At 35.6% G+C, this 22,758-nt stretch overlaps 1 long non-coding RNA gene across 1 annotated transcript; it reads right to left on the bottom strand.

Moving 5' to 3' along the window:
* Nucleotides 1–2,372: 2,372 nt before the first annotated feature.
* LOC131424796 (uncharacterized) lies at nucleotides 2,373–9,250 on the bottom strand. The gene is made up of 3 exons (XR_009228327.1): nucleotides 9,156–9,250; nucleotides 4,761–4,843; nucleotides 2,373–4,491 (listed from the first exon to the last, which is right to left on the bottom strand). It is a non-coding gene; the product is annotated as an uncharacterized LOC131424796 (long non-coding RNA).
* Nucleotides 9,251–22,758: the final 13,508 nt, after the last annotated feature.

Here is a 22,758-nt window from a genome sequence, read left to right as displayed (position 1 = left end):
AACAATAAAGTTATTTTAGGATAAGAATTGAAATTTTAACTTCTGTCGTCAAATTCTCTTTTCTCTTTTCTTCTTACTTCTTTCAATTATGACACTTGGATATTATCTTCTAAACTCTATTTTATTTATGAAACTCCATTTATATCTATCTGTTTCCCTCCACTCGGAGCCATAAAGTATTGACTAGAATGAGTTGCATGCCCAAGAATAGATCATTATCTGGAGCTATTAGCTTGCATTGAACTTGCTTATTCTAGTTTCTTTCCCATAATGACTCATGGTTTTTATATTCTGAGTGCTCCAGAGCTATTAGAGCAAGATCCATGCTAACTTTGCTCATTTAACATTAATGGATTACTCAAAAATCCAATTTATTTAAAAAACCAGAAAGGTTAGCGGTCAAGCAGGCCAAGTACTTCACCCCTGTGAACACATACCCCGCCCCCCACACACATACACAAGCTACAGGAATAGCCCAATTATCATTCAAATGTTGCTTCTTACGTGTGGAACTAGAACAGGGTAACTAGTTTTATGATTTAAGTATTTAGTACCATCTGGTTGCTAAAGTCACATGCCTAGCTCATCTCAATCTGGATATCTTCTTTCTGGAACAAGGATCAGATGGGTGATGCTCAATTCTGGCACAGTATCTCTGCTTTGTTGTTGAAAATATTCTTTTTTTGAATGACTCATTCTGTCTTTAAATAGATATCCTCAATCTAATCTTATGGCACTGGAGCTTTGTATTCATGAAAAAATAGTTATTTTTCCTTTCCCTATTATGTATCAGACCCAATCTAATTGAGTATAATCTTACTGCTTCTCCTATATACCATGCAACAGACTTTATCACTAACATTTTCTGCTTAATTCTTTAAAAGATGGTAACTAGCTGATTAAGGACAACTTGTGTAGAGTGAGGCATTTGACCTACATTGTCTTGCATAAGTAGAAGTGAGGTCAAAAGTATTATTATTTAAAGTAGAAGGCACTTACCATCAGAGATCCCTGCAGCTTGTTCAAGGTCAAACATTTAAGTAGTAATAGAAATAAGGTTCAACACCATGTAGTCATAATTCGAACATCAACCTCCTTTCTTCAGGTAAGAGCTAGGAGGACATAGTAAAATTGGCTATGTGTTCTCCCACTACTTCCAAAATTATTAAAGTGTCAAAGTCTTGATAGCTGAGGAAAATTAAAATTCTTAATTATGTCAACTGTATTCATTCATCATAGTAAGCATTTCTTTTGTTCCCTCTGTTAACATAATTTATACGGAAAAAGAAGATACACCATGATGGTAAAACAAGCCAGTGGGGGGGAAAGCTGAAACACCTATGATCAAGACAGCTTATTAAATGAGGTTGAGTAATGGTGAGGGATGTGGCCTTAGTGGTGAAACAAATGAGACCAGCACTCTAATTTCCCCTGAAGTTTACTTCCCAGAGGCTGCTCCTAGGCCACAGGGCAGAACTGTGGAACTGAAGCAGACAGCAGAATTCTCCATTAGTTCAAAGACAAGAGATGGGAGTTCAGAGAGTCCAGGGCAACTAGAATAGAATAGAGTAAGGGAGGTAGCTACAGGGAGAGGTGAGCATAGAGATCAGAATAGGAGTGAGAACCAGGGAGAGAGAGAGAGACAGACAGACAGACAGACAGACAGAAAGACAAAAAGACCTCCAGAGGTGTACTGTTCCATGTTGGCTTTGGTCCTGTGAAGCTAAGAACCAACAGAAAGCAAAAAAAAAAAAAAACAAAAAAAACAATTGTCAGAGCTCACACAGGGCTGGGAGCTCACACAGGGCTGGGAATCGTTGTTTTCCAACCAGTCAGAGTACAAAGATTTCAAAATAAAGAAATACTTGAAAGAGTCCTTAGTAGAGAATTATTTTAATAGGGAAGCAAAATTATCCCCCCAAATACCTCTGGATTGGCCCTAACAATGCTCATAAACTGGCTTTCAAGAGACTAAATGGTTACAAAGAACTGCAAAAAAAGATCAATGCTCAATTTGTCTAAAAGAGAAAAACAAAATCTGGTACCTAACAATACAAACTTCACAATTCTCAGAGTTCAATTAAAAAGTCTCTCTCTCTCTCTCTCTCTCTCTCTCTCTCTCTCTCTCTCTCTCTCTCTCTCTCTCATACACACACATACACACACATACACATAATAATAATATAATAATAATAAATATTTGAACCATAACTCTGAGTCTACTAGATAGCATCAGTACAATAGAACAAAGAATGAGAAATGCTGTAATTAGGGATCCTGAAGAAGAAAATCTCTGTATGAATCAGAAATCCCTCACTCTGGACCTCCTTGAGCAAATGTCACAGTCACTATTGCACTCTCAGGAGCTGGGATAATTTGAATCTTCAGATCAATTCACAACATGGATCAAGGTAGTTAGGTTATCACCATGGTCCATTTGGCACCAGAGTAATTCTGTTCAAGATACTGCAGCAGGCTGTGTGCTTCATATACTGACTCATGTGAAAAGGCTTCATGACATCTTAAGAAAAAAAGCTCAAATGAACACATTTTGTACCTAATGCATTTGCTGTGTCTCTCAGGTCCCAGGTGCAGCCCCAGTGACAGTAATAGGAGCTTATATCCCCTCTATCCTTGCACACTGTATGTTGCATTGACAGGTGATAGTGAGGAACACATTTTGCTTTTCCTTTACTTACATGATGACATTCAATCATGCATCTGGGCCTCATTATTTTGGTTTTGTTTTTCAATTAGAAATGAGAAATTGCTTGAAATTATGATTCCTTTTGCCTTCCCTAATAGCTTTATTTGCTTTAAAACACCCCCCCACACACACACACAAAAAAAAAAAAAAAAAAAACACGTTTTCCTGCTGTTATTTGGAAATTATGCTCTGAAAAAGCTTTTCAAGTAGGAGAGGAGGCTCATGCTATCTGCATCAGAATGGGAAAAGGCTCAGGAATCTCGATGACCGATGACTGGGCCCTCTGGTTCTGGATTCTCTGTCTTCCAGTATGCTGGGCTAGATTCCTAAAACATGGCTCAGAGATTCTTCTCAAAGACTCCCTCGCTGACATGACCTATAGTGTTTGCCTGGGCTACCCTGATTGATCTAGGTCTCTGTCTTAGCCCTTTTCTAATTCTATGACAAAATACGATTGTCTGATCTGAGTAATTTATAAATAACAGAAATTTATTGTTAACATTTCTGAAGGCTGGTAAACCTAAGATCAAGGTGCTGGCAGATTTGCTTTGTGGTAAAGACCTGGTTCCTGATTCCAAGATGGCATCTTAAGTGCTATGTCCTCACATGACAAAAGGGACAGAGGGCAAAGGGGGTCTATCTAGTTACTTTCAGCCCTTAGCCAAGGTTAATACCCCCATCCATGAGGGCAGAGACTCATGACTTAATCACCTCCTAACAGCCCCACTTCTTAATGATGACAAAACATTGAGTTTTAAGTTTCAACATGAATTTTGGAAGGAACACAAACATTCAAAGCATAGCAGCCTGTGATTCACCTGACTCACAATGCATTACAGTCACACTCTTGACCATGGTCCCTCATAGTCTGACATGCTCTATTCAGACTGCAAATTTGCAAACAAAACTTCAACTCTCTTGTGTTTTTCAGCTGATATAATTGTCTCAGAAGTGCCACTCATGATTAGGTGAACAGGAGATCTGTATTACAAGTGGAAACATATTAAGGAGACAAATGTTTGGCAGTGTTATTATAGGTCACGTGCCACGTGAACAAGAACTTTGAGATGGAGATTCATTGCATGAAGTTGACTAGGAAATACATTCAGAATCAACATCCCTGTGGGAAAGAAGGAAGCCAACATGGTCAAAGAGAGATAATTTGCTGTTGTAGCAAATTACCACGAACAATATGGCCAAAAACACCCCACAAAACAACACACACATTCATCATTTTACAGTGCTATGGATTAAAATTCCAACACTGGTCTCACCTAATTGAAATCAAGGTGTCTTCCAAAATGAGTTTCCCTCTAGAAATCCCCCAAAGAAAGTCCATTTTCTTTCTTTTCCAGCTTCTAGAGATAGCCCACATTCCTTGGTTCTTATCCCATTCTTCCATCTTTGAAGCCAGTAATGATGCATCAAGTCTGTCTCAGAGTTTGTCACTTCATCTCCTGTTTCCTTTTTTTTTAACCTTTAGGGGATCTTGTGCTTATTATTAGTTTCTTCCAGGCAATCCACAATTACATCTCCATCTTGAAGATAGCTGATCAGCAATCCTACTCCATATGCAATTCCCTTTTTCCATTTAACCTTATATATTCACAGGTTCAGGGGATTAGGCCATAGATATATTTGGATGGGCATTATTCTATTATGAAGAATCTAAAATGAATTCAGTCATTCTACACAAAAGATGATACTTCAGAGTTGATATGAATGGGGATATGGGTAATATGTCTTCATAGCTCTCATGAACTGTTGTTGCATATGGTCTGCACCTAGAAAGTAGATATAATCTTGGGTCATAACTCTTTTCTTGGAAAGATAGCCCTAGAAAGAGATGCAGCTGAGATGTGACAGTCCTTGTGCCAAAAGGAAAGAAACATTTCTGTCTTCAGTGGTAGTAGTGGGAGGACTTTGAGATTCACACCACAGCTTTAGCTTTCGCTAAACTTAAGGTAAAATTGTGGTTAGTCAGTGTTCCACTACTATAGCAACATATCTGAGGTAATCAACTTAAAAAGAGCAAAGGTTTGTTTTGACTCACAGTTTTGGAGATTTCAGTCCTTGTTGCCTTTGGACCTGTGCAAGGCAGTGATGGCAGAGTGTGTGGTAGAGAAAACATGTTCACTGGTTGGGAAGAAAAGAGGCAGAAAGGGATTGGGTTTCCAAGATACCTTTCAAGGGTACGTGCCCAGTGGCCTTCCTCCTTCCCACTTGGTCCCATGCCTTAATGGTTCCACCATCTCCCAATAGCACCACAGGCTGGCCACAAAGCCTTCAACACAAGAGCCTTTAGGGGACACTCACCCAAACAATAGCACTTCTTCTTCCCATGTATGACTACATGACTCTACCATAATGTAACTACTGATATTGACATTAATGTTAACATATTAGTAGTTTTCTGTGAAGACTCCCTTACATTACTGGTTTGCCATGCCTTAGCTAAGTTTCCAGTATAACTTTGTAACATTTTACCTCAGAGTAGCAGTGTATTAATTGACTCCAAAGTTCATTACTCAATGTATTTTTCTTAGTAACAAAATACAACTTTCTTGGTTATTTTAAAGAAATTACAAATTCTTTTCCCAGGATTTTCATTATTTTATGATTGTGGCTTTGCATAACTTTTTAATCAAGGCTATATCATAAGTAATAGGGTTCATTTTTAGGGAGGTGTTAAGAGGTGCAGAAAAGTCTCCATGTTTCTTAGTCTAAGGTTTCTGATCTCTAAAATAAATATACCTCTGTTTTGAAATACAACAGATAATATTAAAAAGAGGAAGAAACAAAAGATATAACATAAATTACCTAGCTAGTGCCTAGGAAAATCATAATTGCTCATTAAATTGCAGGAATTATGAAGACATATTGTGATATTATCCCAATTTTTTTCTGTTCCACTAAAGTCTAATTTAGAGTACAAAATACTGTAATCATTCATCACTTTAACCCAAATAAGCTATACGTGTCTGACATGTAACAGCTGCTTAATGCTTGTTGATTGAGCAATTGTTTGGTCAGGTACTCACTGAATAAATGCATGAATTGAATAAAATATTTCCATTCTTAATTCCTTAGGGGAATTCCATTCCTCAGGACCATCTATTTTGTAGTTTTTAATTTTTTTTAATATTTATTTTTTAGTTTTAGGTGGACACAATATCTTTTATTTTACATTTATGTGGTGCTGAGGCGGGAACCCAGTGCCTCAAGCATGCTAGGTGAGCACTCTACAACTGAGCCATAACCCCGGCCCCTATTTTGTATTCTTAACAGGACTTTCTGAACTTACCTGCCATTACTACCCAATCCAAGCTCATCATCTGGATAGTTACCTCATTTCTTTCAACCTAAGAATATTAATTCTGACTTCACACCTTATTTGCTACAGCTTCCCTCCCCCCCTCCCCCGTTCCAACCCACAGTATCAAGGTCCAGATGAAATCCCACCTTCACACAAAGACTTCCCACCTCACTGTTCTTCCCAGAATTTGTTTAATTTTGAATTCTCATGTCTTCCCACGTCTGCCGCACTCATTTTACACTTTGATATAATAACTTGTGTTGCAGTTTGTTCTATCTTGTTAATCACCTGACCTCAAATGTTTCCACGCTCTTAAGGCAAAAAGTCTCATCATCTCATAACATCTTTCATCCATTCCAAGTTGCATATTTTCACATTTTAAGATCTGTGAAATCAGAATGCATTTTACAACCAATGACAATTCAAAATTATTATAGTCTCCCATTACAGTGAACATTAGTTGAAAGTAGTTGCATTTTCTTTTTCTCTCAGAAACTACCAATGTGAAATCATTTTAAATTCAATTTGTAGTGTATATTCTGAACACATGGAAGATTGAGTACTGACATCAAAGTTTCAGGTGAATTTTGTTTTCCCGCCATCAGCCACTGCCAAGAGAGAGTGAACCTTCCTTTGATTTTCTTTTCAGCTTATCTGTTATTTGTCTTAATGTAATGGGGGGTGTCTTATTACACCCCCATATTGAGGGCTCTTTTATTTAGTTGTAAATAAAATACTCATACAGGTTTACAAATGATGGCATCTTGCAGTGACGTATTATTATTGGTATTACCCAAATGCTTGAAACAATATTATTTAGAAGATTAATATATGCATACTAAATTGAATTGAATTCACTCTGGATGCTCTTTTCCTTTTGATTCCACAACGTGCCTCTATGTCAAACCCAATTCTCTTTTACTAATTTAATAATATAGATCTGAGGTGAATGGATAGAATTGCTATGCAGTTGCATAGGTTATTCTTCATTCCTTGAAATCAGACCACCTGGGTTGGTATATTGGCTTTTTCTGCTGTCTAGCACAAGAACTTTTAGACATAAAACTTGAGTTCTTCAAACCTCGATTTCCTCATTGCAAAGTGGGGGTGAGGGTAATGTTGCAGAGGGACGATGTGAAGGTTAATTTAGAAAATCATGTATTCAGCCTAGTTCTAGGGTCAATGTAGTGTTCATTATCTGTAGATTTTTACTCAAGTAATACATACAAGTATTCCATCCATACCAAAATCTCACAAGGTCTCAATATTCTATGCCTGTTTTTTCATTTGAGAATGGAGATAATAATAGCCCTGATCTTGTAAAGCTGTTTTGAACATTGAGTGGGGTGCTTAAAAGTGCCCAGCACCCTTTGTATCATGTGAGTTGTCTTTGGCTCTGTATACAACATCTCCTACCATCCCCCTCCCCACCGCCCTATGAAATCAGTACTACAGTTATCCCCGATTTTATAGATGGGAGTTGAAATAAAAACTCTGCACATAGCTAGAGTTGTCTGAGCCAGGATTCAAGCTTATGTCTGTCTGAGATTAGTGCCTGAGATCTCCGTCATTTGCCACCTGCCAACGGGAAGTAACTGTGAAATGCGCCTCGCCATTTTAAAGCTTTCTCTGCTTCACACACATTCTACGTGTGTACCCTCTGTCAAACATGAGCATAAAAGGAGGCATCAAAGCTGGCATGGAGTCATTTTTCTAGGTGGGAAATGGGTGATGTTAGAAATATGGTTGCTGTTTAAACTGAGAACATATGGATATGATTTAAATGTGAATTTAGCAAGTCAAAGAAAATGAGCAAGCAATAAAGGGGAAATGTGAAGTAGAAACTTTGGCTTTTCCTGAGCTGTTATTACAAATGGCTGCTCAGAAAGCTTTTCCCTTTGTCATCTGTAAAGCCTGATCTCTTGTGTATAATATGTGTATTTGTATACTGAAGATGTCTTTTTATGTTTTAAGTCGTGATAAAATTTCAGCACACATTTTTCAGTAAATGGTGTTTTTCTTACATGAATAAATGATTCCTTTATCTGAGAGGTAACTTTTAGCCACACCGGAGAATAATTGCCTAGAAAATTCTTGTCTATTATGTCTTATCCTTAAGAATAATAATGGAGCATATTAATAGTCACCCTCTTAGAATTTATCAGGCCATGGGAAACATTAGTAGATAATTAGAAAGTTGTCCAGGACCCTGAATTTCAGTATCAGTACAAAAACTTTAAAAAGTCTATTATTTTATAATGATGAATGTTGAAGAATGCTATACCTTCTTATACATCAAGTAACATTCATATTTGAAGAACTGGTGGTTTTGAATTTACATGCTGTTTCCTAACTTTTAGGAAATGGATATAATATAAAAATGCTATCTTGCAGATAATTTGGAAATCTTCTGTATCAGCATTATTATTCACCACCAAAGTGACTTTAGTGCATGAAGGAAAGGTTATCTCCTGAAACTACAGGTTTGTAATTTCATTTATTTTCTTAATCATTAATTCACTTAGCAAATTTTAATTGAGCACCTAGGATGTTCTAGAAGGTGGGTCAGAGTGATGAAAAAGATAAGCAAGGTCTACTCATATGATGTCAACATTCTGGTAGGACACAGTCCTTCAACAGACAACCAATGAACAAGTAGCAGCAATCAGTTATAGCACCTTTACTGTCTCATGGTTGGTAACTATGCCATGAAACATTAAACAAATGAAATGTAAACTTTGCCCTCCTAGATCTTCAAGCACTTTACTGTATACACACGTACACACACAAACACGCGCGCGCGCAAATAAATACTAAAAATGTGATATATCACAAGACAAAAGTGCAAATAGTGTATAAAGAAGACAAATGTCACCAGGCATAGTAACGCATGCCTTTAATTCCAGTGACTTGGGAAGCTGAGGTAGAAGGATCACAAGTCCCAGGTTAACCTAGGCAACTAAGCAAGACTGTCTTAAAATCAAAAAATAAAATAAAAAGGGCTAGGGATTAGTTCAGTGTTAGAGCAGCACTGGGCGTTCAACCCCTGGTAAAACACACACACACATACACACACACACACACCTCTGAAAAATCACTTCCAAATTAAAGGATAAGGAAAGAATTTCTCACCTTAAAACTTTTTCTATATATCTTGAAAGATGAATGGAGTTCCATAGGCTGATGGTGATGGGAATGAAAAGAGACATTCCTGCCGGAGTACGGCTGCAGCAAAATAACCGGGGGGGGGGGGGGGGGGGGGGGGGGGGGTGACAAATAATTTGTATAGATTGATACAGCAGGAGAGGGAGCCGTTTATTACAGGACAGGAGCAATATTTATACATTCCACACAGCTTATCTAATTAGCATAAACTAGATACATCAGTCAACCAATAAGGAATCTCCACACTTAATGGCTCGCTTTTGTTACTTCTCAAACCACTCCCTCTGGCATTTTGCCAGGCACCATCCAGACTTGTTTACGAACTCTAACATTCCCCTGACAATATGCCAGGTGTTATTTTGACTTGTTTACAGACTCTGACACATTCCATGCCATGAAATCGATGAATGTGAGCCCAGATACAGGGCAGGAAATGCTAGGGCGGAAAGCCAGCAGTCTTGGTGACAGAGGACAGGGAGTGAGTGGACATCAGAGGGGACATTGCAAGACCAGAAGGGAGCCATTTGAAATTTAGTTTACATTATATATTTGACTTGGAGGGCCAGATACAAAGTCCCACCTCCAAGAACAAAGACATACATTCAACACAGTACCTTCAGGGACATTCATTGTCTAACCAGAATAGGCCTCTTTATGAATGCCAGAAATGTCTCTTACTCTCTTCTCCATTGCTTTCCTGATTTACCTGTGACATAGCGATTATATCTGTGATGTTACAATAAAGGGCCAGTAACATTTTTTTCTGTAAAAGATGAGACCTAGCTGCAAATTCTTTAGACTATGAAGGTCATGTTGTACCTGTCACAGCTACTCAATAGGCATGACCTGAAAGTAGTCAGAAACAATACATAAATAAATGGGTGTAACTGTTTTCCAATAAAACTTTATTTCCAAAAAATAAGATAGTCATTTCACCAACTTCTGAAATTGAATATAAACCTACAAAGGTAGAATCTATATCTGCTTGCTTGGAGTGCAGTAAATTTTATACAACGAACACATAATTAAAATTAAATAAACAAATAGTTGACATCATCTTTAAGAAATTGCTATTAGCATCTTCTAAGCTCAAATCTCTCATATGTAATAACCAATCACCAAATAGCTGATAATAGCTGGTGATTCAGTGCCACTATTAAAATCTCCCAAGAAAACTAGATTGAATATTTTATAGCCCAATCATTTTCAATATGTTAACACTAATTATTCAGGTAACTTCATGGAAATCAACTATTTAAACAAAAATATCTTAGAATTATTTGGCCCAAATGATATGCTTTTTTGTTTGCTTTTTTCCTTTAATTAATACTGAAAATTTTGAAAAATAATTGAAAATAGTAATGTGTCAACATTCTAATTAATAATACTAATAAAGAATGGGAGACTGGAGCCAGGACCAGGGAAACTGAGGTGAGGCCTGAGCAAGCAGGGAGATTATGATCAGAGAGGGAGGTCTTCCTGAGAGACACACAGGGAGAGGTCCTGGGAAGAGACTCAGGTTCTGAAGCCATGCTGAACAACAAGGCTGACAAGGACAAGTACAACACTGTCCAGGTGAAAAGCCAGTACTCAAGGGACTCATGAAGCAGGCAGAGGAGTGGGTTTGAGAGGCCAGGAGGATAGGGGACCATGGATACTAAAGTTGTTTCAGTCCACAGTGAGTGGAAGAGGATGCATTTGGCAATGGTAAAGCTCAACTCTTAGTAGGAAATAATTACCATGAACAGGAATCAACTCCCCAGAATTGTCAAGGAAACTAGGTGACTTTGTTAGGGGTGTTGATGGCTTCTCTCTCTCTTTCTCTCTCTCCCTCCCTCCCTTCCTTCCTTCCTTCCTTCCTCTTTTTAGGGAAAAAACAACTTGAAAATATATTAAGATCATAAGAAACCCCTCATATAAAAACAAGGAGACAGACAAAGTGACATCCCACTGTGAATATGCTCTCACAGTGTGACCTTTTAGAGTAAGAATTTCCATTTTCTTCAATACTGAAAATCAATGAAGTTCTGCATAATGATAATTTTTATTAAAACACGAGGTGTATTTATATCTCTCTCTGCATAAAAACATCAATACTATTTCCATGCTGTAAACTTCCAGGAAAGTGATTATATATTTTATGAAATAAACTTTAGTGAGAAAAATATGCACATAGGACTTATAAATAATTTCTCCTCCTTTAAACTATATTTTTAAAGTACATAACATGTGACAGTAACTGTTTTTATCAAAATTTTAGATCCAGTAAAGGAACTGGAAATGACTGGCTGTCACAAATTAAACAACTGAGAAAGTTTTAAAAAGTTTTAAAAAGTTTTATAACTTTTTGGATTTTTTTATGCTAATCATGCAGCTTAGTCTATATCAGTCTTTAAAAACCTAGATAGGATGCCCATAAAAATTGCTCATAAAAGTTAGAGATTTTTAGATATTCTGCTGAATATTCTTTGAATTAGTAGGAGAAGCAAGCATGTGCTCTGAAATTGTAATTTTAATTTTAACTGTTAAACTAAGAATTTAATACAGGTCCACAAATCTCAGTCCACAAACCCACATATGTTATAAAGGAATTTTTTTAGGGGCTGGGGGTACCAGGGATTGAACTCATGGGCACTCTACCACTGAGCCATATACATCCCCTGCCCTATTTTGTATTTTATTTAGAGATAGGGTCTCACTGACAGGATCTCACCTTGCTTTTGCTGAGGCTGGCTTTGAACTTGCAATCCTCCTGTCTCGGCCTCCCAGCCACTGGGATTATAGTGCACCGCCGTGCCTGGCTATAAAGCAATTTTTTTCTCATATTTTTCCAGCAATCTCATTACAGTTTAAAGAGCTTATTTGTTAAATGATTGAAATTTAACTTTAAGTCAGTGTCCTGCCCCACTCTTTTCTCCAGAATGGTGACTGTGTTGTGTGGGCTTAGGGGGTATTGAGAGCTCATGTTGGAAGTTGTAACAATAGCATGGGATCCATCCAGTGTTTGTGTCATCCATAGACTGGAGGCCACCAACACACCCTGCTCCCTCTGGTCTTTGGCAATTAGCTCCTGATGTAATTTTTTGTCCTGGAAATTTCATAACCTCACTTCACACCTTTGATTCATTTGTGCCCCCAGAAGATAGTTCCTTGCTTCTGCCCCGAGTCAAGACTATAAAAGTTCACACAGAACTCTTTTCATCTGCAAAGTTTCTGTTTCTCTTTGGTAAATGCCCAAAATGGGATTGTTGGATTATTTGCTAAGTGTATTTGGCTTTACAAGAAACTGCCAAACCAGTTTGAGCAGTGGCTGTATCATTCAAAGTTTCATCAGAAATTGGATTGCTCCAAGTTCTGGCCAGTCTTGGAATTTTCAATCTTGAGTTTCAACCATTCCAGTAGGTGCATAGTGGAATTTGGTGTGGATTAGTTTTTATTTTCCTAATGATTAATGATATTAGGAATCTTTCCATTGTTTATTTTCCATGAACATATCACATTTATTTACCATTTCTATATTCCATCATTTGTGGTATTGTTATCATATATTTACTTCTACATATGCTATAAATCTCACAATACATTGTTACTAGTTTTTTTTTTTATTTAGCAAGTCAATTATCTTATAAAGTGATTAAAAATAGAAGCAGTCTTTTATATTTGTTTTTATTGTTGCCATTAGTGTATTGGTTTTCACTGAAGAATTTTCTTTACCATTTAATGTAGTACAGTCTGCTGGCAATGACTTTTATTAGCTTTTGTTGGGAAAGATATTTACTTGCCTTGATTTTTTTAAAAGATTTTTTTCTGAGCATAATAATCTTCATTGATTAGATTATTTCCAGTCCCTTAAAGATGTCCTTTTGTTGTGTTTGACCTCTACGTCTATGTATTCTTGTCTTTATTGTTCTGAAGGGAAAAAACTCCACTAGCGCAGTTATCTGGAGGCAGTTTTTGGACAGAAGTGTGTTTCCTGCTCTGACCGTAGCAGCAAAAAACTTCTAGAAGCCTATATTAGTGTAGGAACTAGCCCTCAACCAATTTCCTACTTTTTCTCGACGATGGGGGCCTTTTGTTTCTAGTTCCTAAGTGAAAATGGAAATTGTTGTGGGTTCATTTTTTAAGCAGGCTTTGTTCTTGCTTTCTCCATTTCAGAATCTAATTTCAAAAGTTTAGTAGAGGTAACTTGTAAGGAAAAATTTATTATATGATCCTTGCTCAATTCCCTGAAAGTACAATGAACTGTGTTGATGCTCTAAACACATTAGTGATGTTTTAAAAGAAAGGAACAAGTGAGTTTTAAAAGAGTTGAATACATCATGAAGATTTTCCAAGATTTCTGACAGTCCCTCTCTTTGTAGTTAACTTTATTAAATACAAAGTTAAAATTCCATTGATTTTAATAGTGGGTATAGACTTTCTTTGTGTCAATTTAACTCCTGTCCTCCTTGTTACCATACCACATTCTAATCTTTGCTGGTTATGAAAACAGACCACTTTCCAATACTCCTGTACTTATTCTTTATGCAAATTTAAAAGTGGATAATGTACAGTGCTTTAAAATCTGCATTTATAATTTTAGTGTTTTTGAAGGCCACCATATCCCTTTAGAATTTGCATTGTGATTATTGGATAAAGATTACCCCACATTATAACTTTGCCCTTTCATCTCTCTTCCTGGATGAAAAAAAAAAAGGATTAACTTCTGAATAGTCTTCCTTCATTATTTTTCATCTTTTTTGGACTATGTCCTAGACTAAGATTTATATTTAGTCACATCTTATTTTATTAAAAAAAATCTCAAATTTAATTTCTTCCACATGTCCATTAGAAAACATCTCATTACAAATCTTGAAGTAAATTTTGAAAGGAAAAAAAAAAAAAAAAGCAAAACTTGCCAGTCAGTCTTTGTGTTTCTTTTCCAATGGTGAAAGTGTGCAGTTGGGGATGAAGGTGAGTGAGTTTGAGGAGAAAGCCTTTAAAAACCCATACTTTGAAATGGGGTCTTTTCTCATCTTCATCATACTTAAATTTTTTCTACTTTAAGTTTCCCAGCGAAAAATCAAAGATCTTTGTAAATATCAGAGAACAATTAAAAAATCACCTAGGCAGCATGTTTTCATTTTGGTAATTAGGTGGCTTGGAAGTTTTTTTAAACCTTGTGATCTGATTTCCCTTGCCTATTTAAAAAAAAAAAAGGATGGTGTTTGTACCCACTACATGGGTTGCTAAGCAGATTAGATGATAAAATGTTTGTAAAGTGTTCAGCAGTGAGAAGCTCCAAATAAATGTCCTGCAGTTTTACTAATATGATAATTGAGAAGGAAAAAGACATGGGTGGGAAACTAAAAGCACAAAATGATAAGTAGAGTGGGTATTTAGTGAGAAAATGGTGAGAGGTAAAGGGAGTTCTGCAAATACAAGGAGGAGACGGGTAGCAAAAGATTCCTAAGAAATACATCAGGCTTCTACAGGAAACACAAAGACGTGTATAGGACGCAAATGGTCTGTCTCTTTATACAGACTGAAACTTCTCCTGTTGCTTTTAAATGTATAACTGGTTCATATCAGAAAGGTAATTCATTGGAGGACAAAAATAAAATCATTTCATTAATTTTTAATAATTGCCACTAATTTTTGTCTTTGCTGAATGTCTTTACCCACTTGGTTAATGGACTTCCTTAACATGATCATAATCAGAATCCGTAATATCTTAGCTACATCCATTACTAAAACTGTCACTTTGGGTTCTTAAAACAGTCCTGTTCATTTTTAAATTTAAATATCATAAATACTTCAAATATCTCATGTCCAACCTCCCTTTGGGAAGGAAGATGTAGGAGGCTGTGTTCTGGTCCTTACAGACCACTACCCACTTTTTTCAGGTATCACTCATGTTGAGTGTGGAAGAGAGAAGGAGGACATCAGGGAAGTGACAGTTCCCCCTTGAATGCCACAAAATTAAATTATGATGATAACTAATAACTCTTTCAGTCCCATTCCTGAGGGGCTTACTCCTTAGCTCCTCTTGGTGATCACTCATAAGATTTGGCCATATTTTAATAATTCCTTCTGAGAGCCCTCCAATGCATACTATTTAATTAAAGTTTTTAGTTGAAGATAAGTTCATATTCACATGTAGTTCTAGGAAATAACACCAATAGATTCTATACACATTCTTTATCCTGTTGCCCAGGGCTAACAACTTTCAAAACTTCAGTATAATATCAAAGCCCAGATACATAACGTGGAGACAGTCCAAGCATAGAATATTTCCTGCTGAGACACCTCATGATGCCCTTCCATAGTAATATCAACTCCCCCTCACCTCTACCACGTATGACCCCTGGCAACCACTATTCTGTTCTCCATGTCAATAATTCTGTCACTTCCCAAACATTATGTCATATTTTACAAGTATATCAAAATAATTGAATGGGGCAGAATAGCCTATCCAATAAAAGAAGCTGGCACAATAGGATATCCATATGTAAAATGACAAAGCTGTCCCCTCCTAGCACCAAACTGGCTTTGGTAGGTTAGCTATGAGTCAAAAAACATAAGCAACAAAGATAAGCATAGATAAGTTGGACTTCATCAAAATTTAAAACTTTTGTGTTCCAAATCACATCACAAGAAAAGTGAAAATGCAACCCACAGAATAAGAGAAAATATTTGCAGTCATGTATCTGCGATTCTGGTATCCACATTATATGAATTCAGTAATAAAGAAACAAATATTTATTTTCCTCTAATTAATATGGGCAGAAACTTAATCAACTTTCTCCGAATAAGATTTACAAATGACCAATAAGCACAAGTTTAAAAATGTTCAGCATCATTAACCACTAGTTAAATCCATCTGTAAATCATAATCAGATACCACTTCAAATCCACTATGGTAACTTTAAGAAAAAATAATAATAGCAAGCATTGGTGAGAGTGTGGGGAAATTGGACCCCTGTCAACATTGCTTGTGTGATCATAAAATAGTGCAGCCACTTTGTAAAGCAGTTTGGCAGTTCCTCAAAAGGTGAAATATACAGTTATTATATGACCAAACCCTCCCACTCCTTGTATTATACATAGGGGAATGAAAACCTGTTTTCACCAAAAAGGAAAACACACACACACACACACCTACACACACACACACAAATGTTTATAATATATATTTATAATAACTCAAATTAGAAACAACCTAAATGTTTGTTAATTGATAAACAATATGTGGTATATTCATGTAATGAAATATTATTTGAGAATAAAAATAAATAAAATACTCATATAATATAGATGGACCTTAAAAACACCACACAAACTAAAAAAGACCATTCATAAAAAACTGCATATTATATGATTCAACTTGGGCAACATATACAGAATAGATAAATCCACAGACAGGAAGCAGATTCATAGTTTCCAGGGTTCAGGGGGAGAGGAAAATGGGCAAGGGGTTTCTTTCCAGAGTGGTGAAAATATTTTAGACTTAGATGTAGGTGATTGCTACAAAACTCTGTAAGTATACCCAAACTACTGAATTATATACTTTAAATGGGTGAAATATAGGAATTATGGGTTAAATTTTATTAGAAATATGTTTAAAATGTTATATATAAAAGGAATCATTTAGCATGTTATTCAGGAAGGACTTTTTCTCTCATTCTAATTCTCTAAAGATTCATCAGGTTTTGCAAGTATCAATTGTTAATTCCTTTTTATTACTAAGGAGTCCTCCACACAAACCACAGTTCATTTACACTACCCTGGTGAAAATGTGAAGGCCCCTTGCTTCAGCCTCAGGTGGAAATGTAGGCAGAAACTGTCCTACTCTTCCACTCACCTTTGCTGATACAGATGGGGCTAGGACTGCAGTGTTTTCTGTGTTGTTTTTTTTTTTTTGTATTTTTTGTTTTGTTTGGCCAAAATAGTTATTTCTCAAAGTTTTCTGTATTGCTAAGCTATCTTTCCTTTTTTTCTCTGAACGAGTGGGTATTTCTGGGGTTCTGGCTCCTCTGGCATCTAGTCTTGAATATATAAGGGAAAGGAAAACTGAGTGAACTTATCACTGTATTGCTTCCCCCCCAAAAAAAAAAATATTTACTTGTTCTGATTTATTTTCTCTAATTTTCAGGGATTGCTTCCATCTATTTTATACATAATGCCTCAGTTGTTAGCTGTAATTGGTGGGAGGAATAGAAAAATGTACATCTATTTCATCTTCCTGACAGCATTATTCTTCTCCCACTGCATTCTTTTGATGTACATAGTTGTAGCCCTAATTCTCACCCACCATTCACAATCAAATGTGGACCGCAGGCACATGTGGGATGCAACTTGCCTCTAAAAAACTGGGAAATCAAGGGCTCTCAAGGACAATGAGGAGCATGGTGGTCTGGGGCTCTGCCTTTCAGGACAGAGTCCACTATATGAGTTTTCTCCAGTGCTTTCTTCCCTGATTTGGTAATATAAAAAGACATCAGCAATTCTTATGGCAAAGCAGATAGTTATATAGAGTCCTTCTTGTTGGCACATACAAACTTTGTGACAAATGTCCTTAGTGCTTCCCATTCTTGTGTTTGAGGAAGAGAGATTCTCCTTCTCCCACTTGCATGAACCTTGGTCTCCTGAAAAATGAGAATTCTCCTCTCTTCGAGTCATGTTACTATTTTGGTGAGGGAGTTGTCACCTCACAGCAACGGAAGGTCACTGTTCTCAAAGCTATGAATGTGTTCTATGGCAACAGAATGTGGGACTATTGAGCATCTTTATTCTCGGGGGGTGAAATAAAGAGACAAAGCACCTTGTGTACTTGACACCATTATGTTCAAATGCAACTTAGATGTTGGGCTGCCAAGTTATAAAGATGTTTCTCCTCAAAAATGTTTTTCTTCTCAAAGAAGTCCTATGTCCACCATGAGAGGGATTTGGGAAAATATCATGGGAATGAAAGCTTTTTAGTATCTTTGAGAAATATAAAATTGAACTTGCCAAAGCCCAAAGTAGCAAATTGGATTCACTAAGTATTCATGTGAAGTCTTGATAATCTCAGTTTTTATGCCATTTGTTTTTTAAAAATCATATGTAAAATATTTTAATATTCATTCCCCATCATTGACTTGAAGAGTACCCCCCATTTATTCAATTTCATTAACTTTCTATTCCTCACAATTGAGGTAAATTAACTTAATTAGCTATAATTCTTTCTCCTGACCCACTATCTTGTCCCTTTCTCTCTTGGAATTCATAAATTACAGCCATCACTAAGAATTTCCTTATTCATGGAAGTTAGGAAATATTATTATTCTTATTTCTTATCTTTTCAGTTAATGTGGTAATTTTATTTCCTTTTATTTTCATTGTAATTTATGGTCAGAGTAGCAATCAAATACTGTACTCAAGATGTTTAAACGGGATGATAATGGAATATATAAAGGACATCCGTAAAACTGCACACATGAATAATTGAGAACTGAAGTGACTAGCATTGTGACATTTTGTTGTGGTATCCATTATTTGCAAAACAATTTGCATGTCAATTATATAATACCCAAATCCTTCTGTGTATACTTAAAATCTCTTCTAACTTCCCTTTCTCAAAATACCTTTTCATGAATTATATCCATACTTAATCCACAATCTTTAAGGATTAATTACATTATGAGGAAACCAATAATGATAATCTCTGTACAATCTTAAATGGAAAGTATGTGCTTAAAGAGAAAAACAGATGCTATTCATATATGTCCCTGGTTTCACCCAAATATAAAAGAAAATCATGACATTTATAGGAAGTCTAAACAGAATAATTTGATAGGTAGCTCCAAACCTGGGAACAGCAATAGAGAATGAGTGAAGAAAATCTCCTGAAATAAAAAGACCATACCAGTAGCTTGTGAATTCTATCAAAATATAACATTAGGGGTATACTGACCAGTTGGTATAAACCACTCTTAGCAGAGAAACATATTTAGTTTTACTCAGCAGAAAATTGAAGAAAAATACCAATTTAACAGAAAAAAAAATGACAGTTTGCTTTTCAATTTTGGTCTGATGTACCATCTAGTTGTGCTAAATATTTAGCAACATGAAAATACTAACTATGTTTAAAATGTTAGATGTCTGGTTTCAGTTCCAATATGTAAAGAACTTAGAAGTCATCACTCCTGGATCTTTCAGAGAATTGAGGTTTCAGGAAAAACCATCACCCTGAAATCTGATGAGATAATTGCATACAGGGAAGATGAGCCAAGATCAGTTTGACTAGTTCAGAAGTCACCAGAGATGTAAAAACACATGAACTATTAACTTTGAAGAACTTCTGGAAGGACAATATACACTCATATGAGAATGAGAAACTCTGGGTGGCTAGAGACTTAAGGGAAGTCTATTTTTCATAGGATTTTCCTCCAGGAATCTCATCATATTCCCATACTGAAAAGTCAAGAAAAAGCTTCAAGTTTCTGGCTGGAAGAGGGTAGGGAATAACCATTTTAAAAAAAATAGTCCAAGTCTTTTTTCATTAAAAAGACTAACTCTTCTGGAAAAAAATAATATTTTTTACCAAACATGGGAAAAGGGAAATGGCCCAGTTCTAGCACATCCTAATTTCCTGTCTCGCCTAAGGGGGAAAAAGAGACTGAGAAACACTTGTGAAGTTCACAGAGCAGAACACAGGCTCATTAAAAACCAAACTTAGACATTTAGAACAGTTTCCTTCTCTTCAATAAAGCTCCAGTAATAATATCAGCAGATCTCAGCTAAAAGCTGCAAGATGCACACTCTATTTAATAAGAGAAATTTTAAAGAAAACAGAGGAGACAAAAGACAAGAACAACAAAGGAAATTGAAGTCTGGGATACCAAAGGAAAAGTGAACACAAAATGTAGCCCACCTTGTCATCAGACTCACAGATCTCACAGGAAAGGTCTATTTACCTAAGTGGCGGTTGGCTGATAAGTCATTTCTAGCTTTCAAGGAAAAACTGAGGTCTATAAAGCATTTAAAACAATTAGAAGAGATAAAACATATATCAGAATCAGACCCCAATAGAACTAAGATTTTGAAATTATCCAATAGGGAAGGTGAATCAAATATAATGACTGTGCTTTAATGGGAAAAGTAGATAAAACTTAAGAACAAATGGGTAATAAAAGCAGAAATATAAAACCTCCAATATTAATACAACAATGGGATACTCGAACACATCTTTTAACATGGCCAAAACTCTTATTAAATACTGACACCACCTCACACTGTCAAGGATGTGCATCAGGAAGAACTGCATTTTTTGCTGATGAGAGGTCAAAAAATGGTCCAGCCACTCTGGAAGACAATGTAGCAATTTCTTACAAAACTACATACACTGGATACAATGCAGCTGTCATGCTTTTTGGGATCTACTCAAGAATACTGAAAACTTATTTCCACCAGAAAACCTACACATGGATATTTATAACAGCTATATTTATTTTGTTTCTAAATCTCAGACATACAAAGATGTTCTACAGCATGTGAATGGATAAATAAACTGAAATAAATTCAGATAACAAAGTGGTATTCAAGAATAAAAATAGTTATAAAGCCATGAAAATATATGGAGGAATTTCAAATGCATATTAATAAATGAAAGAAGTCAGCATCAAATGCTACATTTCATGATTCCAAAAATATGACTTTCTGGCAAAGTCAAACCTATGGAAAAATAAAATGATGGGTGGAGAAGGATAAATATGAGTAGGTGGAGTAGAAAGGATTTTTAGGTCTGGAAAACTATTCTGAGTGACACTATCATGGTAGATACCAATAATTATCCATTTGTAAAAATCCATAAAATATACTACTTTAGAATTAATTGCATCATAAACTATAAGCTCCCAGTGATACCGCTGTGTCAAAAAGATTCATCAATTTTGACAGCGAACCACTTTAGGCAGGATGTTGGAGGGGATGTTTGGCAGAGTTAGAAACAGAAGGTATATGGCAGTTCTCTGTGCTTTCTGCTCAACTTTGCTATGAACCTAAAACTAGTCTACCAATAAATTCTATTAAAATAAAATTACTCAAGGAGACATAAAATGACATGTTCAGAACTGCAATCTACATAAAGAAAAAAATTCAAGCAAGGAATAAATGAAGATAAGTATAATTTCTCTTATTTTTCTTATTCTCAAATGATCTAACAGAAAACTCTTTGAAGTAATAATGATAGTATATTATATTACTGTATTATATAGACATGCATAATTAATGGCAGCAGCTTCATAAGGAATAAAAGAGAGAAATTAGGGAAACTCTTATATAGATATCAACTTTATTTATGTGTCATTATAGTGTTATTTGAGAATATAGTTCAATTCACTGTAAGTGTACATTGCAATCTCTAGAGCAACTATTAATTTTTTCTTTAAAGAAATACAATTGTGATAGAAAGAAAAAACAAATAATACAAATTATAGTGTTTGCCTTGGTTAGGATTGGAAGATTTCTTAGAAAATATAAAGAGGAAAATTTCTAGAATGATCAAAATGTTCACTATCTTAATTAGGATGAGGGGTTAAGTGAATGTGTATATTTATTCAAGCTCAATGGATAGTTTTAAATGCCATATAATTGGCACATAAATTACACCATATTTGTAAAATATTTATAATTTTTTAAAATTTAAGTATAATAAAATTATATGCATAATGGTCTAATTGTAGTAAAATACATTTGGAAAGTGTTATGAGGGAAGGACATCAGTTTAGTTTGTACTGGGAAACGATTCTCCACAGGTGTCTCATTTCTGCATGATTATCACTTAGTTATTAACTCCCCTTTGTTCCAGGCTATCTTTTCAATGAGACTACCAATACTTTTGACCTCAGATAGCCCAATTAGGTTTCTTCTCAAACTGACTCATTACTTTAAAGAGACTAATACTTAGATCTAAAAAGAATGTCACTTTGATAATATTTTTATAACTCTAAATTCTTAATAGGGAAATCAGCTTAAATTACAGTTGTTACATTTCAACCTGGGGGAACAAGTGATAGGATATAGTAGTTTAGTTCAAGTTGTGGAATATAAGAAGTGAAAGATACATTTTTAAATTGGCAAGTACTTAACACTTATAAGCATACTTTTTTTTCAGTCTTTTTTCCATATTTTATTGGTGCAATATAGTTGTTATTATCACAAATTTAATGAATGCAAAATCCTTTTGGAATAATATTTTGGACATAGAACATTAAATGAATATGTTTAAATTTTTTTAAAAAGCCAATGAGTGGAGGAGTGAATGATTCTGCTATATTTGAAGGTGTAAAATCATTTTCCATAGCTTTAGGTTAGGAACCACGAAATGGCAGGATTTGATATTTCAGACTGCCAAAAGCTTCTACTTTTGGATGCCATGGTAGCTGGGTTTAATGAGCTCAGACATGTGCATTTGAAATTCACCTGGTACCTTGATAATCCGAGTAAGATTTGGGCTACGTTCTCTTTCCAGAAACAACAACAACAAAAAAAATGATGGAGCAGACTCTGCTTCCTTTACCTTTATTATGTTCAGTTTAAAAACTCTTAA

The sequence above is a fragment of the Marmota monax genome, unplaced genomic scaffold, assembly GCF_021218885.2.
Source record: "Marmota monax isolate L192 unplaced genomic scaffold, Marmota_monax_Labrador192_F-V1.1 WCK01_AAM20220418_F8-fsc00063, whole genome shotgun sequence".
NCBI lineage: Eukaryota > Metazoa > Chordata > Mammalia > Rodentia > Sciuridae > Marmota > Marmota monax.
Note: the sequence above shows the minus strand (reverse complement) of the source record. Positions and strands in the feature narration are given on the sequence as shown.